Source organism: Centroberyx affinis, unplaced genomic scaffold (assembly GCF_046629955.1).
Source record: "Centroberyx affinis isolate AG114_WGS23_722 - 3 ecotype Tasmania unplaced genomic scaffold, CSIRO-AGI_Caff_v1 ptg001738l_1, whole genome shotgun sequence".
Taxonomy (NCBI): Eukaryota; Metazoa; Chordata; class Actinopteri; order Beryciformes; family Berycidae; genus Centroberyx; species Centroberyx affinis.
In genome coordinates, this window is record NW_027280142.1 from 461,362 (window position 1) to 467,622 (window position 6,261).

Here is a 6,261-nt window from a genome sequence, read left to right on the forward strand (position 1 = left end):
CATTACATTTATACTTTGAAGTTACATTGTGTTATTACACCGTCTTAGGTACATTATGTATTAGGGAGATTTTCATCAAGTACCTACACAGTAATATTGTGTACTTACAATACTTTACCATAGGTTAATACACTGGAATAACTAAGTGTTTACCTAAGCAGACAACTCTTACTTGAATCTTACACAATGGCAAGGATAAATTTCCCAGTTCTGTTTAAAGTCATCAGAGACTGTGAAGTGAAGGTTGGTGATATGAGTTCACACCACCCCCCCACCCCCCACACCTCCTCCACACACGCCATGATCCTTGAGCACACACAGAGCTAACCCTCAAGTACATAGAGACGGCCTGAACAGAGGCCTGAACAACAGGCACGCGCTAATTAGACCTCAAAGCTACTTAACACAAAGGACCCTTGCAGGAGTTCCAGCCAGGAGAAATACAGAGATACAAAGTCTCACTATTTACCCAGTAATTAAATAAAGCTATTCCCAATCATATGAGAGGCTGAGATAAACATTGAGCCAGAAGTCTAGATGAGGTTTGGATGAATTAGAACAAGACTAGGTCAAAACCTAGTATATGGCTGGACCGTGTATGGATGTGCCGCGTGCCACGGCCGACCAATGGTGTAACTAACTCCACTGTAGACTGCTAATACAGAATAATAGTCCATACATCCATACTGATCTCCATTCCAGCGCGTCCCGTCTCCTCTCTCCGCCGCTGTCGTCTCCACCGCGCCCACTGCCCGCATTGATCCTGCCGAAATCTCGGCCGGATCATCGGGAACAAATCGGCGCCCAGCTATGGGCACTGGCCGGAACCGTGGCCCCGGGAAACTTCGGGAAGGTCGGCAGTAAGCCCTCGCCGTGATGAAACCTCCATGCTTGTTTGTGTCTCTCTCTCCCCCGACAGAACAGAGGGCTTCAGGTGGACTGAGCTCGCGCATGTGCATCAAAATAAACGGTGATACGATATAATTGTATAGATTCTACTTTAGCTTCAGCTTACATGCATGATATTGGTCAGCCTGCTTACTGTGTGGGAGAAACGGGCTCCTGATCTCAGCGGAGAAACTAGATGGCGGAGAAAACGAAACTTAAATTTCTGGCTCTGTGATCCTATGATATGATGTAAATATGATGGGTATCATCATATTTTATTATTATCATCATCAAGCAGCAAAATTTGATTATATAAACATACTCAAACTGTTTATCCAGAGCAGCAGAAGCTACTGAGACATAAGACAAGGTGAGATATGAGAGCTGTGAATAGGTGGAGATTTATAATTATAAGACTGTAATTATAAAATTGTACAAAATATCAATAGAGGGGGACCAGGGCATGTTGTCACACTTTTTACTCACTTTATTTCTCAGCAGTGCCTTTTTAGTGAGATACAATATTTATTTTTCTAGCTAGATTAAGGTCTTCTTTAAAAAACAGAATTTTTACATTTTGAATAATTTACTGGAGGCAAAAGTTACTACTGATGAAATACCACTTGACAACTTGTAACAACTTACCATGTCACTGTATGTTGTCACATAGACAAGTGTGTTTGTGCAGTCAATTCCATTTTGTCTGAAGTATATAGTATACTATAATAACATCAAAAATAGGCTGTTGTATTGAAAACATACTTCATCTCAGAAATCGACCACCACACACCAGGTAAAATAATAACCCACATAATATAAAATAACTACATATAATATATACACATTTAATTTGATGTTTTATGATGTAAAATGGCTTCTTAGTCACATAAAGAAATCAGTAATAATAGTAAAACAGTAATAGCAGTAATCTGCCTCTGTGGCTCTGTGGTTGTATGTGAGGGTGGATGCAACAGTGTAGCAAGTCAAATAAGCCAAACATTTGTGGGTTCAAGTACCAAAATAATATTTTTTCAGAAAAGAATGAATTTAAAGCTATTTCTAATTGTAATCAACAAAGGTAACCTCTTATTAAGAAAGTAAACATTATGTAATTGCACTTTTGGCTCTAAAATATTTTGTTTTAGAAATTACTATTTAGACAAATTATTAAGACAATTTACCCATGTGACAACTAGCCCTGCTATATGCAATGTACTGTATATAAATAAGCAATAATATGTGAAGAATATGTGAAGGATTAAAGCACAGGGTTGCCAAATCTCACGCATTTGGCGGGAGACTCGCGCTTTCAAGTCATATCTCACGCCACTTTATACTATAGCAAGCATTTCAAATATATATGATGGAATCAGTTTGGCTCACAGACGGTAAGGACAGGCTGTGGATTGGCTCCCTCTCTCCCACAGCACTGCTATGTGTTGAAATACAGACGGCATTCACCAGATGGTGGGTAGAGGTAAGAATCTGCATCCACAGTTAGCCTACCTGGCATATACGGTATAATTATTTAAACTGTTAGACGGTGCTAATGCTGTCACCCGTCCTGTATAATATGGAATCATCACTTAATGAAGAGCAAGATGTTGAGTCAACTTAATGAGTCAATATGAACCGCAGGCTGGACTCACAATCTGGCATCACAATTGGTTATAGCCTTTCATCACAAGTCACTACTGAGTTAACTTTTTCAAAATACTTCATGCAGTTAGCACAACAGTGTTCTATGTGGACCAAACTGTGTGAGTTTTCATTGCTTTGACACAAAATACATTGATTTTCTATTTTACTGTAAACTATGCCAATGCTACTGTATTACAGTATTGGAATTTTTGTTTCCATACTACTATTTTGTTATTTGTATCTTGTAATTATGTAAAAAAAAAAAAAAGCATCCATATTACTGTAGAATGTGAAAAAGTAAAGTACACTGAAGCCTTTTCTGCAGTATTTCTATTGTGTATAATTCAGTATAGTAGCCCACATAGTAAAACAAGAGGTTCCAAAGTTAAATAAGTAAATTATCCTATAGTAGGCCTAGACATATTTTATACAATCAACCAAAGATTCACATAACACAAAGGCTCACTGCAGTTAGTGTTTTCTGGGTCAGTGTGTAACACCTGACCAAATACTCTACTCAGCAGATGACAGTAAATGTTGACTTATTCAATTTTGGGACATGTAGCCTGTTAGATAAGTCAATATAGCCTAATGTGATTACTGAAACTGTAACAGTAATGCCTTACTTTACTCTGTTACAGGAAAAAGTAATGTGATTACAGTAACGCATTACTTCCTACAACCACTTTCCCCAGACTCTTCATTTTGAAAAAACAACTCAATGTCAATTCTTTCCTGCATTTTAACACCTCACATTGGTCATGGTAAATGAGAGCAGTCAGTAGCCTACAAATATTTCTGAAAGAGGGAACAACAAATTTCTCTTTGGAGCAGAGGGCTGCCGGACTTATCGATGGTTTGTCTTATGCTCTGTTCGAAACCCACTACACTAGTGTCCGCCATTTTGTATAAGTGTCCGAATTCTCAACAGTTAATTTGATTCACTAGTTCACTATAAAATACCCACAATGCACTACAAATTGTAGTGAGCAGACGATGTACCCTTCAATTTCTCCTGTATACCACAGTGCAATGCAGAAGAAGCGTGGCATCTTCTTTCTCTTTCTCCCAGCTGAGAGAAAGAGAAGGACTCGAGAGAATGGCGGAGGACATCTTCTGTCTCAAAACTGTCATCAAAACTGTCTCTCCACAGTGACAGTTTTGATGATCTGTTCGATGAGTAACTGCAATATGATTACTGAAACTGGAACAACTCTGTTACAGGAAAACGTAATGTGATTACAGAAACGCATTACTTTATAACACTTCACTAATGCTTTTAAAGTGTTGCCTTGTTAATTACACAGTTTTGGTCGGCTGTGCATTGATGCAAATTGTCCAGATAATTATTTTTGAATGTGAAAGACAGCAACATAATATTTGTTGTAGCCTACTGTACCCAAGGTGTAGCATCTGTTAATATATAACTGTCTGTAATGTATTTATATTTTGGGTGGGTGGGGAGGGGTTGGCACTCCTCCACTTCTAAATAATACTACTACAACACTAGAACTCGGTATTGAGAAATGCTTGTAACCCATAATGATTTATGGCGAAGACATGCAAGCGCAAAACTTACAGCCCATAACATGAAAATGTCACTCCAACCAGCTGAACAAGGTTGGCAACCCTGAAAGCATGTGCAAAAATGTTCTCATATTCACATTAACAGTCTACATACGTATGTACAGATGCATGTAGACGTGTATTCAGAGTACAGGTTTATAGGTATTATGTCAAGAAACATGGAAATTCTGTGAATTATATTGTCATGTGGCTCAGCAATATACCTCTCAGTTCTCCTACTAAAGCAAAATCCTCTTTTCTTGAAAGATTTGCTCCAGCTTTCCTGTCCTCTTGTAGTTAAATTATGCCCTTTTTATGCAAGAATCGTAAAAAAAAACCCTGAATTATGGACACCCTCTCATAGTGTTTGCATTGAAAATGTGCATAGGTGGCCATAAAAATGCCAGCGCTGTGACAACACCATTAGTACAGATGAGTGTTGTGAGGTAAAACAGTGGCGATCCATTCCATGGGCCTGCTGCCCTGCAGACATTCTGATTAGCTTTAGCTTCCACGCATGTAATGACCTGCCACCGCTACTAATCCATCCTACAGTGTATTGCTCTCACCCTGCCTCTGATACCATCTCCATGGGGGAGGAGGGTGGAGACGTCGACCCAGAGATGACCTCTGTTTAGGCCGAACATGTCTCTGTTCAGATTAAACACAAGGTCACGGCCCTTTCAAGTTCAACAGGAATGCTAAGGAACCAGGCAGTTTGTGTTTACAAGCACAGCATGTGACCTGAGGTCAGAGGCAACTTCATGGGTAAAGTCACCTACAGGCATATAGATGAAACTGTCACTGTCAAAGATGATTTAACGGGTTTGTGGTTGAATGATGTTGCAAATGCAAATATGTAAATCCTTCAGTCCATCCAGTCAGCACAACATGCTTTCTGGATTTGAGACACTTTCATTTATTTTGCCCAAATTCAATATTCTTCCTCTTATCATTTGTCATCAGATGATCCTATCCTGGTCTTTCTCGGTTCATGAAATACTATAAAGATACAGACTTCATCTGATGATCTAGGTGATGGTCGTGAATGGGATGTTTCTTAATGACAGATACAAAGAAACCTCACAGTGTCAGTAAGGCTGTCACCTTGTCAGTCTGTCTGTCTGGCGCTTATTCTCATCCTCTGAACTATAATAAATTAAATACAATGAGCAATAAAGTAAGAAACCACGTGCTTTGCTTTGGATCATTTGACATGATTGCCTGTGATAAATTACAGAATGATTATGCAAATGTCCTTGAAATACAGAATCACCCTGTATATCACTTTGTGTGACTTTCAAAGATTATATTCATATAGTGGTTACTTCTCTATAAGAACATGCCTGTACATTTTTGATCTGTGATTATTTATCTGATTTTTTTATTTAGTAGTAGGAAAAGCCCCTTGAGATGTCACATCTTATTTGTTTTTTAATGTCAGATATACAATGTAAATTGGTAGATGGAAATTTGCTATTTGTAAAATTAAATGTTTCTAAACATGTGGATGCAGAAACAGAACCAAGGACTTCCAGCTATGGCAGGGTGCTGAGAGGTCACGCTTTCCTAGCTCCACTGCATATTTAGACACATCCTTATTAAAACACTCTAATTCTACCCAAAACTTAACAAATCTAGTTAATTACACTCCTAGAGTTCGCAATGCTAAAGAAACCAGGGAAAATCTGTTCCAAAGTCCTGGAAACAACGAATGAAAGCACCGAAGAAGCTAACGACACCATGCTACGCCATGAAGGCATCGAGGAGGAAGATGGCACTGATGTAGCTAACGAAGCTAGCTCAGGTGATATCCTGAAAGCAATTAACAGGCTGAAGATGGAATTCTCCGGAAAACTGGATGGTGTGCTATCAGCAATTCAGGACATTAGAACCGATGTGAGAAGAATAACACATGCCGTAGACCGCATCTCTAACACCGAAGACAGTCTGTCAACCCTTCAAGCCATGGTGAAAAAACTTGAAACAGAAGTGAAGATGCTCACCTTCAAAATCGACGACCAGGAAAATAGAAGCCGCAGATCCAACCTCAGGCTGATAAACCTTCCAGAGGGTGCAGAGGGAAAAGATGCATGCGCTTTCATGGAGAGATGGCTCCCTGAAGCACTGGGCCTCGAGCCGCTTTGCTCTCCGTTGATCATCGTG